General features: G+C 38.1%; 1 long non-coding RNA gene across 1 annotated transcript in view; it reads left to right on the top strand.

Moving 5' to 3' along the window:
* The window catches only part of LOC134484770 (uncharacterized), a 28617-nt gene extending 18501 nt beyond the window's left edge, over positions 1-10116 (top strand). The window contains exon 3 of the long non-coding RNA XR_010062543.1: positions 6614-10116. This is a non-coding gene — a long non-coding RNA (uncharacterized LOC134484770). The remainder of the gene's footprint in view (positions 1-6613) is intronic.
* The last annotated feature ends 2564 nt before the right edge of the window (positions 10117-12680 follow it).

Genomic DNA, 12680 nt, shown 5'->3' with positions numbered 1-12680 from the left:
AAGGTCACTGTCAAGGAATGGAACTCAGATTATTACTAGTGAAAAGACTGAGATGATGAAGTCTCAACTAGAAACAATTCTATCTCCCAGATATCAGTGTCAGACACAAACTGCAAAATAAGACCAATTTTTCCCTATCTAAGTTTCAAACCACAGATGAAAATCACCACGTGATTCAGGTAGTCTCTTTACTCTCCTTAAAACAAACTTAAACACCTTCTATTGTTGTTGTAAAAATTAATAAAAATAAAAAATAAAAAATAAAAATGAAACAGTAAATGTTTTTCCCTGGTTGGTTTACCCTGCTTGGGTTCCACACCTCAGTGCCCCAGATATCTGCTGGATATCTTGGCAGAAACACAGCCCAGCCACACACTTTCTTACAGTGAGACTCTTACATATAAAAACACACCACACAATAATCTTATTTCCAATTGGTAAGATATAATTGCCCACTTAATCATACAAAGCCCGGTACCATCTATCCCTTGCACCCTTTATTTACCAAGTCTCCAGCTTCTCCCACAACGACTCCTTGCTTCTCCTCTCTCTCTCTCTTTCTTTACTCACTCTCCCAAATATATCAACCCTTTCATGCTTTAGTTTCTCTTTCTCTTTCAAAGACTCCTAGCTTCTCCCCTCTCTCCATCTCCTGTCAATTCTAACTCTTCTCAGTTCCCCATCCTGTCTCTAAACCGTTCCCTTCTCCTCCTAGCTTCCTTCTCCTCCCCTATCTCCATCTCCTGTCTCTTCTAACACTTCTCAGTTCCCCATCCTATCTCTAAACCATTCCCTTCTCCTCCTTGCTTCCTTCTCCTCCCTTCACAGTCCCAACTGTTCCATCCTCTCCCCCTCCTGCTCAGGTTCCACTGGCTCAACTGTCAGCAACTGTTCTCTCTAACCCTATTCTCTGAATCTAATCCCCCTCTTGCTCCTGACTTTTCCCTCTGTCCAAATCTCACACTCTTGCCTTTATTTAACAAATTCAGAGAAAATTTCAAGGCAAACCACAACATTCTATCAATTCTAAAATCAATATGCAACTTAAAACTCAGGGCTTTAGCCCAAAATATATCCATCACTTAAGCTCTCTACCCGGAGCCACAGATTTTTCTTTAACCTTAATAACTTCTACAATATATGTCTGCATTCACTCTGCCTGCTGTTACAGACATTTATCACAACTCTCAACTTGGTGGTAGTGACTAATTTTTCCTTATCTAAGTTCTGAAGCTTTTATGAAAATCCCCCCTGTGTCAGGAAATGTCCCTACACTCTTCTTTCTAAAACCAAATTTTATCACTTTTTAATAATACCTTTAATAATGAAGTACCTTGTGTAGCTAGGATTTAATCCCAAAATTCACTTGGAGCCCACCTTAAAAAGAATATGAGTATCCTGAAAAACTTTCTAAACAACTTTCTTTAAAAAGCAGCTTTACTCTCTTAACTCTCTGAGCTGCCCTTACTTATCACAGAGCAGCGGACCTACAGCCTGTCAGTACAGGCTGCTTCCCTTTTTCATTGTTTGAATTCCTGGCCTTAAGTTATCACATGCCTTAACATAGAGCCTGTGTCCTCTTACTTAGAAAATAAAACTTTTCAGTAAACTCTAAGGAATGCTATTGGATTCTTGATCATCACCTTGGTTCATGATCTGTTGTAAAAAGAGAAAAGAAAAAAGTAATGTTGCCTTTTACCCCGCTAGCACTGGCACCATATTGTCCCATGATATCTGGTAGATATCTTTGGGAAAACACATCCCCACTCCTTGGCTGCCCAGTGTCTCTTGCTGCCACACACTTTCCTATCCTCAAACCCTCATGTAAAAGAACACACAACACAATAATTTTGACCCAATTAATAAGATATAATTGCCCACTTAAACAAACAAAGCACTTTACCATCTATCCCTTAGGAACATTAATACCAACCTGTAAATACAGAGAGCAGAATCTTGACTTCACCTTCAATGGCTTCTCACCCTCTCCTCTTGCTGTCTCTCCCTTTTCCTCTAGTCTCCTCCTCTCCTTTCAAACATCTCTCCCGCCCATCCTTCCTTCTCCTCCAATGACAGGATTCCTTCTATCCTGTTCCTGCCCCTCACATGTACTTTACAAATTCAATGGGAGGTGGTTCTTGTGAAGTCACCTGAGTTCTGAGTACAAGACTAGGCAACTATCCTTGGGCCAGTGGATTTAGCATCAAAATACAGATAACTTCAGGGCAAACCACAACAAGTAGCTTTGATATCCTAGTGAAATCTTTCAATCCGTTAAAAATTGCAAATGTGAACATGTACTAATTTTCTTCTCCTGCTTGATGGTGAAAAAAGTGGTACCCAACACTGTATGAGACCTAGTATTACATAATACATGTAGAGAAAACAAATTACTCCCAAGGCCAACGTAACTTCATAAGTAAGCAATTTGTTATAAAGTAACAAAGAACAAACAAAGTACTTTTTTCAGTTGGTTTCCCTTCACTGTAGGCAGCAATTTGAATTTCTAGAGCAATGGTTAAGTATTGTATTATTTATCATTAAAAGTACCCTCATAAGAATCTTAAAAAAAAAAAAAGAAATCTAAACATCTGTATAAAAACGTCATATCTGCTTTAAATGATCAGAATATACGTCTGTGATTGGAAATCCTTATTAAATCTTATCAGGAAGCTGAGGGTAAAACTGGGTCAGAAATCAGTCATCAACAGTCCAGCTTCTGTGACAGTCACACCATTACCTGTACCACCATTGTTCTTGATCCCTGACCTTAAAAGGTCCCAGCCTTTCCGAACTTCAAATTGTTCCATATATATATATATATATATATATATATATATATATATATATATATATATATATATATATATTTTACATCAGAGACAGTAGTGAAAACATCTTAGCCAGCTTCACGAACAATTTTATTTTCCCAAAAGCTTTTTAAGGGTTGTGGTCGTCTCTGACCATTGTACATTTCTTCAGGCAATGATGAAAGCACTGATCTGCCCCAGAGGCAATCCCTAAAAGACCTTGACCACTGTTATTACCAATACCAATGGTGCTGCCTTTTGAGTGGTGGGAATCTCCATGAGGATTTTCATGCACTTCTTAGATTAAGAGGGATATGAGTGGTATAACCGAGCAACACTCTGCATGAAGTCCTCGTTGGGTTCATGACTCACCAAGGTCCAATGAGGCTGTGCTGAAGAGTGGGCCATAACCCAGGAGTTCTAAATCTCTATGCCATTTCTTTTTCTCAGGCCTTGGCCATACTCCATGTCAGAACCAAATTTGAACCATTCTTTTACCATGGATAGAATTTCAAATACTCTACTGATAGTGGGCATCCTTACATTGTCCTTGACTTTAATGGAATTGCTTTATGTTTCTCTCCATTTAGGTTGATGTTGGGTACCGACTTGCAGCTCATTGCTTCTATTATGTTTCTGCATAGGACTGGTATCCCTGCTCGCTCTTATCCTTTTAACATGAAAAGGGTTTCGAATATTTTTGCAAGCCTTTTCAGCATCTAATCAGATTATCATGTGATTTTTTTCTTTTATTTTCATTAGGTAGTGCATTATATTGATGAATTTTCAGAAATTGAACCATCCCTGCCTCCCACTAGAAATTAATAATTGCACAGCATAACCTACAGAAGTGTTCTCATATTCACACACATACTCTAACAGCTCCTCCAAAAAACAAAAACGAAACATGTTAACAAAAAAAGCCATGCACCCTACAGAACATATCTAATACTCACATACACACTCAAACATCCCAATCGAAAAAACAAAAACCAAAAAACATGCAATCAAAAAAAAAAATAACCATGCTTCGACAACATCAAAATAGAATGAACTAAATATCACTTCTCATTAATGCCTTTAAGCATTAATGGCCTCTACTCAATAGTAAAAGAACACAGGCTATCACAATGGATTTAAAAACAGGATCTATCCTTCTGTTGCACTCAAGAAACACAATCCAGCAACTGAGATAGACACAACCTCATACAAAGGTGTTTGAAAAGCTTTTCCAAGCAAATAGACACAAGAAACAAATGGCGTAGATATTCTAACATCCAGCAAATCAGACATGCAACCAAAAGTAATCAATAGAGTTGGGGAAGGACAATTCATATGCATCAGAAGAAAAATCCACCAAAATGCCATCTCGATTCTAGATGTCTATATGCCAAAGACAAAGGCAGCAATATTGCTGAAGCTTAAATATCAAATCGAACCTCACAAATGAGTAGTAGGGAATATCAATGTCCTACTCTTACCAAGGGCAGGCCATTGAGACAGAAATTAAAAAAAAATGATGTAACTAACACGGGGTTCAATTAAGTTGACCTCACTGATATCTACATAATAATTCACCTGAATACAAAAGTAAACACTCTCCTTTCAGTACCTCATGGAACCTTATCCTAAACTGACCATGTTCTCACACTCTAAAAAGGCCACAAGGGATACAGAAAGACTGTGCTAACCATTGTATTTTCTCAGATGACAATGGATTAAAACTGGACTTCAACAATAAGAAAAAGTGTATAAACTCATTGAAATTCAATAACTCGCAACTGAAGAACCATCAGTTCAGAGAAGACATAAAAAAGAAGCATTCCTAGAATTCAAAGAAAATGAAGGCACAGCTTCTCCAAACTTAAGGGAAATAAGGAAAGCATTGCTAAGAGGAACATGCATATGCAGCACAAGGCGCTTTCATGAAGAAACCAGAGAGAACCAACACTAGCAACTTCCCAGCACACCCTAAGTCTCTAAAATAAAAAGAAGCAAATACATATTAAAGGAGGAGACAGCAAGAAATAATCAGACTCGGGGTGAAAGTGGTACATCAGAAACAAAGAATACAAAGATCAACAAAGAAAAAAAATAGCTGGTTCCTTGGGAACATCAACAAGACAGACAAACCCTAAGACAGATAATGTACTAGGAGGAGAAATAGCATCCAAATCAGAAATGATCAGGGAGCCACATCGATGGACACTGATGAAAGTCACAAAATCCTTAGGTCTCACTTCAGAAACCTGGTGGTTACACAATTTGAAGCTCTGAATGAAATGGATGATTTTGTAGATGGATAACACTGACCACATGTAAACTGAGGTAAGATAAACTATGTAAATAGCTCTACAACACCTAAAGAGACAAAAGAGTAATTAAAAGTTTCCCCACTGAAAGAGCCACAAGGCCAGATTGTTTGAGCACAGAGTCCTACCAGATTTTCAAAGAATTCTCAACATACTCCAAAAAACAGAAAGAGGAGGAAAATTGCCAAACTTATTCCTTGACAGCACAGTCACCCTGACACCTAAATCACAAAAGGACTTAACACAGCAAGAATTTCAGACGAACTTCCCTTAAGAACATAGGTGGAAAAAATACTAGGTAAAATTATAGAAAACAAAATCCAAGGACACATGAATATTCCATCCAGTGACATCTAGTAGGCTTCCTCCTGTAGCTGCAGGAGTGGTTCAGTCTATGAAAATCGATCAAAGTGATTCACCATATAAGCAAACTGAAGTGTAAAAAATTCTGCCCTCAGCATTTCACATTAACTTGTGAGCTACACATGGAGTTAAACTTTGTTTAAGTTGCATATAAACCAATATATATATATATATATATATATATATATATATGTATATATATATATATATATATATATATATATATATATATATATACCTAGCTATACTACTCCTGGCCTTATAACTGAAAAGACCTCTGCCATACCTCAAGGACATGTGCTCCATAAGTTTCCTTACTGCTTTCTTCATAATAAGAAGGAAATAGAAATAACCCAGATGCCCCTCAACCAAAGAATGGCTACAGAAAATGTGGTTCATTTATAGTATGGAATACTATGCAGCTATGAAAATAAGTACATTGTGAGGATGTAGTCAAGTAGATGGAATGAGAAAGTATTGTTCTGAATGAGGTAATTGAGACACAAAATAACATGTACATATTCACTTAAAAGAAGGTATTAGCCATAAAGTACAGAATATACAAGCTACGATCTATGGAACCAAAGAAGCTAAACAAGAAGAAAGGCCTAAGAAAATGCTTAAATTTCACTCAGAAAGATGAATAAAATAATGAGAGTAGGCAGATGGAAGGAAAGGATTGGGTGGTGAGAGGATGGGAAGGGAAATGGGGTTTGAGAATCATTTCTTGGGAGAGACGGGCAAGAGGGACAGAGGGCCAAGAGAATAAACTGAAATCAGTGACTGTCCAGGGTGGGTGATATCTGTATTATTTGCCTGCAATCTGGGATGTGTGAGGCTACCCCAGCATCCATGAGGGTGACTTTAGCTGAGATTCGTAGCAGTGGGGATACGGGTACTGAAATGGTCACTTTCCATAGCCACAGAGGACCCAAGGTGGAAGGATAATAACCCAAACACACTCCCAAAATTTTGACCCAGAATTTGTCCTCTCTATAAGAAACACAAGTACAGAAATGGAAGAGGAAATGAGGGAATGGCGACAAGGTAAGTGGCCGTATGTGAGACTTATCCTATGGGCAAACGGCAAACCCTGACATTATTAATGGTCCTTTCTTATGTTTGCAGACAGGAGGGTAGCATTATTGTCCTCTGCAAGACTCAACGGAGCAACCGACTGACACAGGTGCACAGACATACGGCCAAATATCGAATGGAGCTCAGTGAGTCTCACTGAAGGGCTGAGGGAAGGGCAGACAGAGACAGAGGAGCACAATGATCTTCAGGTGGGGTCACTAAACCAGTCGCTTGTCTGTGGATCCTGTTCTCCTACCCGGGCTGCGTTTTCAGGACCTGGTGGGAGATGATGAATCTAGTTGAGTAGAGACTTGATGTGCCAGGGGAGAGGGTGAACCCAGAGGGGTCCTCCACTCTCTCAGATAAGAAGGGGAGAGGATAGAAGGAGGGAGTATAAATGGTAGGAGCCTGGAGGAGTGTGGTTCCAGGGCAGCATTCAGAATGCTACCTGGTGAATAGATGCAACCATTCTAGCAAGGGACTCAGGCATGACATCACTGGGAAGGGGGCGGGACATCATGGGTGTGGGACATGACATCATGGTGGTGGGGCATGACATCACGATTATCCATCAGAAGTAATTATCTGGCTAAACATTCATCACGAGTGTCAGCTCCACAGGCTCACTGAAGATCCTAAACCATAGTTGTTAGTGAAGTTATATATTGAAAAACCCAGTCAATATCTTATCTTGTGTCCTTTCACCTGTACCAAATCGTTTGATCTCTTTGTTTGACTCTTGATAACTGTTTTGGAACCTCTTGCAATGTGTTCTGAGTAGGATTAAGTCTGTTTACTCTCTCAGAACAGTTAAATGGTGACACCTGGGAGACTGGCAGAGTTGTCACTGGAATTTTGACTAATAGAAAGAGACTTATAGCAGTCCCACTATAAAAGAGCTTAATAACCATTGATATAATTTTAAGATTTATTGTAGGATCGTTATTAAGACTAAAGAATTCATCTACTATTCTGTATACTAACACTACGGGACAGTACAACTTCATAGGCCTGCAGAGATGTGCTCCAAAGGTGCTATAACTCAATTATTGTTATATATGTCTAATAATAACAACAGGAATAGCATTTTAATAGCAGGAAACTTTCCCAAAATGAATCCATTACAGCCTTGCTTAATAAGGGTGTACCAGTTGTGGATTATAAAGTAATCTGATGCTGTTCATCTGAGGATGATCACCTGCCAGTTATTAGCTTGTCCAGTCATGGCTTCTGACACTTTCTTCTCAGTCCCACATAGTACCTTCTCCAAAACTGACAATATGATCCATCACAAAACAGGCCTCAACAAATACAAGAAGACTGAATTAATCCCTTGCATCCTATGAGATCACTAAACACTAAGAATGGTCTTCAATAACAACAAGAACAACCAAAGACCCACATATACATGGTAGCTCAGGAATGATTTACTCGAGGAGAACTTGTTCAAGGAAGAAATAAAGAAAAAATTAAAGACACTTTTGAATTTAATGAAAATGAAGTCATAACTTGGGAACACAAAAAAGAAATGCTAAGAGGAAAACTCATAGCTCTGAGAGCCTCCACAAAGAAACAATTGCTATGATCCACTAGCAGTTTGACAGAACACCTGAAATCTCAGAACCAATACAAATCCAAATACACCAAGAGGACTAAACAGCAGGAAATAATCAAACTCCAGACTGAAATCAACCAAGTAGAAACAAAAGGAATTATATAAAGAATCAACAAAACCAGGAGCTGGTTCTTTGAAAAATCCAGAAATAGGCAAATCCTTAGTATTCAAATTAAAAATAACAAAATCAGAATTGAAATAGAGATATAACCATAGAAAATGAGAAAACTCGAAAAATTATCAGATCCTACTATAAAAGCCTATGCTTAAAAAAACGGGAAAGTAAGGAATAAATGGATAATTTTCTATTCAGATACAAGTTACCAAAGTTGAATCAGGATCAGATAAACCATCTAAATACTCCCATAACTCATAAAGTAGTAGAAGCAGTCATTAAATATCTCCCAACCAAAGATCCCAGGACTGGAAAGGTTTAGTACAGAATTCTCTCAGACCTTCACAGAATACCTAATACCAATATTCTCCAAACTATTCAACAATCTAGAAATAGAAGAAACATTACACAATTCTTTCTCTGATGCCATAGTTATGCTTATAACTAAAGCAAACAAAGACCCATCAAAAAAAGAGAATTTCAGACCAATTTATTCATGAATATCCCTGCAAATATTCTCAGTAAATTTCTTTCAAACCAAATCCAAGAACACATCAAAACAATTATCCATCATGATCAAGTAGGCTTCATCCTGGAGATACTGGGATTGTTTAATATACAGAACCTGATCACTAATCAAACTAATCCCACTATAAAAACAAATTCAAAGAAAAGAAAACAATTAATTATCTCATTAGATGCTGAGAAAGCATTTTACAGTTAAAAGTCTTGGAAATATCTTAAATTCAAGGACCATACTGAAGCACAGTAAAAGCAATATACAGCAAACCAGTAGCCAGCATCAAACTAAATGGAGAGAAATTTAATGCAATCCCACTAAAATCAGGAACTAGACAAGGACACCAACTCTTTCCCTACCTTTTCAATATAGTATTCGAAGTCCTAGCCAGAGTAATTAGACAACAAATGTAGGTAAACAGACTAATATTGCAAATGAAGTATTCAAAATGTCACTATGTGCAGATGATGTGGTAGTATATTTAATTGGCCCCAAAATTTCCACCAGTGAATTTATAAGCCTAATAAACAACTTTAGCAAAGTGGCAGGGTAAAAAATTGATTCAAACAAATCAGTACTCTACTCAAAAGAGAAATAGACTGAGAAAGAAATTACAGAAATGACACACTTGACAATAGTCAAAAAGCATATGAAATACTTCAGTGTGACTCTAACCAAGCAAGTGAAAGATATATATGACAAGAACACATGTCTCTGAAGAATTAAATTGAAGGTCTCAGAAATTAGAAAGATCTCCCATGCTTGTGTATTGACAGGACAAATGTTGTGAAAATGTCCATTTTGCCAAAAGCAATTTACAGATTCAATTCAATCCCCATCAATATTACAAGTGAATTCTTCACAGACATAAAAATGACAGTTTGCCAATTTATTTGGAATAAAATAAATCCCAGGATAGAGAAAACTATTCTCAAAAATAAAAGCATTTTGGGGAAATCACCATCCCTGAGCTCATGTTGTGTTACAGAGCAATGGTGATGAAAAACTGTAATGTATTGGTATTGAGACAGGCAGGTAAATAAATGGAATAGAATTGAAGATGCAGAAATGAACCCACACAGCTATGGCCACTTGGAAATTGATAAAAGATCTAAAACCATTCAGTGGAAAAAACGATAGCATTTTTTAAAAAATTGTGCTGTTTCACCTGAAGGGCAGAATGTAGAAGAATGCAAATTAATCCATTCTTATGTCCTTGTACAAAGTTTAAGTAAATGTGGATTAAAGTCCTCCACATAAAGATCACCAGTGGAACAGGAAGCACTTGGTCCTGGTAAGACTGAAACCCCAGTGAATGTGATTGTTGGGGGAGGGTGTCAATGGAGGGAGGGTGGGGATGGGAACACCCATAAAGGCAGGGGGAGGGCTTAGTGGGATGTTTGCCTGGAAAACTGGAAAGGGAATAACACTGGTAATGTAAATAAGAAATACTCAAGTTAAAAAAATATTTAAAAATAAGACCTCCAAATAAAACCAGATACACTGAAACTAACTGATGAAAAAGCAGGGAAAAGCCTTGAACACTTTAGAATTGGGGAAAATTTCCTGAATACAACACCAAAGTCTTTTGTTCTAAGATCAAAAATTAAAAAATGAAACTTCATAAAATTTCAAAGTTTCTGTAAGGCAAAGGACACTGTCATTACTTCCATACAGCAACTAACATCTTGGGAAAAGATATTTAAAAATCCTATATCCGATAGAGCACTAATCTACAATATATACAAAAAATTCAATAAGCTATCCTTCAGAGAACCAAATAACACTATTTAAAAGTGGACTACAGTTCTAAACACAAAAATTCTCAACTGATGAATATTGAATGGCTGAGAAGCACCTAAAGATATTTTCAACATCCTTTGTCCTTGGGGAAAAGCAAATCAAAACAATCCTGAGATAATACCTCATACCACTCAGAATGGCTAAGATAAAAATGTCAGGTGACAAAAGAGGCTGGCAAGGATGTGGAGAGAAAGGAACACTCTGTCACTGTTGAAATTGCAAGCTCTTTAAACCACTCTGGAAACCGGCTGGAGGTTCCTCAGAAAATTGAACGTAGTATTTACTACTTGAGGACCCAGCTGTACCATTCGATGGCATATATCCAAAACTTGCTCCAACCTACAACAAGTTCACATACACCACTATGTTTATAACAGCCTTGTTTATAAAGGACCGAAGCTGGAAAGAGCCCACATGTCCCTCAAAAGAGAAACAGATAAGGTGGTACATTTACACAATGGTGTGGTACTGAGGTATTAAATAGAATGACTTCAGGCAATTCATAGGCAAATGGATGAAACTAGAAAATATCATCCTGAGTGAAGTAAACCTAACACAAATAAAGGCACATGGCATTCACTCACTGGTAAGGGGGTAATCTCTTGAATTTCTCAGATACTAAGGATGTGACAGGTTCCCTGGACCTAACATTGATGACATTAGCCAACATACACAACAACAGTGATACTGAACCTGAAGACACCACCTGCAGTAGATAGACACGGTCCACAGTGCAAGAATGGGACAACTCACCCATCTCTTATTAAATCACAGTTATCCCTGTCTAGTGGAAATGCAGGGCAAAAATGCAGCAGAGGCTGAAGGAAAGGCCATCCAGAGATCTGCAGACACCAAACTGGACACTGTTGCTGATCTTGAGATCTGCTTGCAAACTGGAGTCTGATATGCCTGTCCTCTGAGAGGCTCTGCCAGCACAGCCAACCATTGAACTGAGCCTAGAGATCCCAATGGAAGATGTAGGGGAAGGCCTGAAGGAGCTGAAGGGGATTGTAATTAGAGGTCGAATAACGATATCAATTAAGCAGACACCTCAGAGCTCCCATGGCCCTAACAACCAACCATAGAATGTATATGGTCTGGTACCCTACATATGTAGCTGAGGACTGCCTCATCTCACATCAGTGGAAGGGGAAGCACTTGGCCTTTAGATGCTTGATGTCCCAGAGAAGAGTGATTCTAGAGGGGTGAGGCAAGAATGAGTGGGAGATTTGGGGAGGCACCCTCTTAGAGACAAAGTGGAGGAGGATACTGTGGGGTGGTTTATTAACAGGGACTGGAAAGTGGTTAATATTTGCAATGAAAACAAAAACAATGATTAATAATACTAATAATAAAGGAGTGGCATTTTCCATACATTATTTTACTGCACAGGTTAGCTTGGAACATTTATTGTTGCCTAGATGCATATTTCTTCCTACAGTTTCTGATTTCTTGTTTTCTGAGGAGTGTAGCCTTAGGGCTTTCTCTTCATTCAAAGAAGGCATAACACTTAACTCCTTTCTCCAAGCAAGGGTGATTGTAGATATGTCTGTAAAAGGCAGGAGCCATTTCTACAATCTATTTGGGGGTCACCAAAAGAATTAATTACAAGCAAAATTTGTAACACGAACAGTATGTGTTCAATAAACTTACTAGTATTGAATGCATCCCAGGATTTCTAGCCAGGCAACTGTGTACGATAACAAGAGACATTTAGAAATTCAATATATGTGACTAGAGAAAATACATTCCATTGAGTAGCATACTCAATATTTCAAAAATATCATCATGGAAATAATATTAAGAGCTTTAGGACAAGAAAAAATAACGAACACCAAGTCACAAGCATCACAGAAACACCTGGAAGTCACATGGAATTCTAATATCAATCACATGCATTCTATGCTCTATTCATATCCTATCACATGTTCATTCCCTAACACAGTCCACCAGTGATTTTCTAGTCCCTGCAGTCTCTGAGGAGCAAGGGTCTGGATCAGCTTTTCACATTCGGTTTTGAGGCTCCAAGACACATGACTGCACCACTGATGGCCTCCAGTTTACA

The sequence above is a fragment of the Rattus norvegicus genome (genome assembly GCF_036323735.1).
Source record: "Rattus norvegicus strain BN/NHsdMcwi chromosome Y unlocalized genomic scaffold, GRCr8 chrY_unlocalized_6, whole genome shotgun sequence".
NCBI classification, from domain to species: domain Eukaryota; kingdom Metazoa; phylum Chordata; class Mammalia; order Rodentia; family Muridae; genus Rattus; species Rattus norvegicus.
This window is presented reverse-complemented; position numbering and strand designations above follow the sequence as displayed.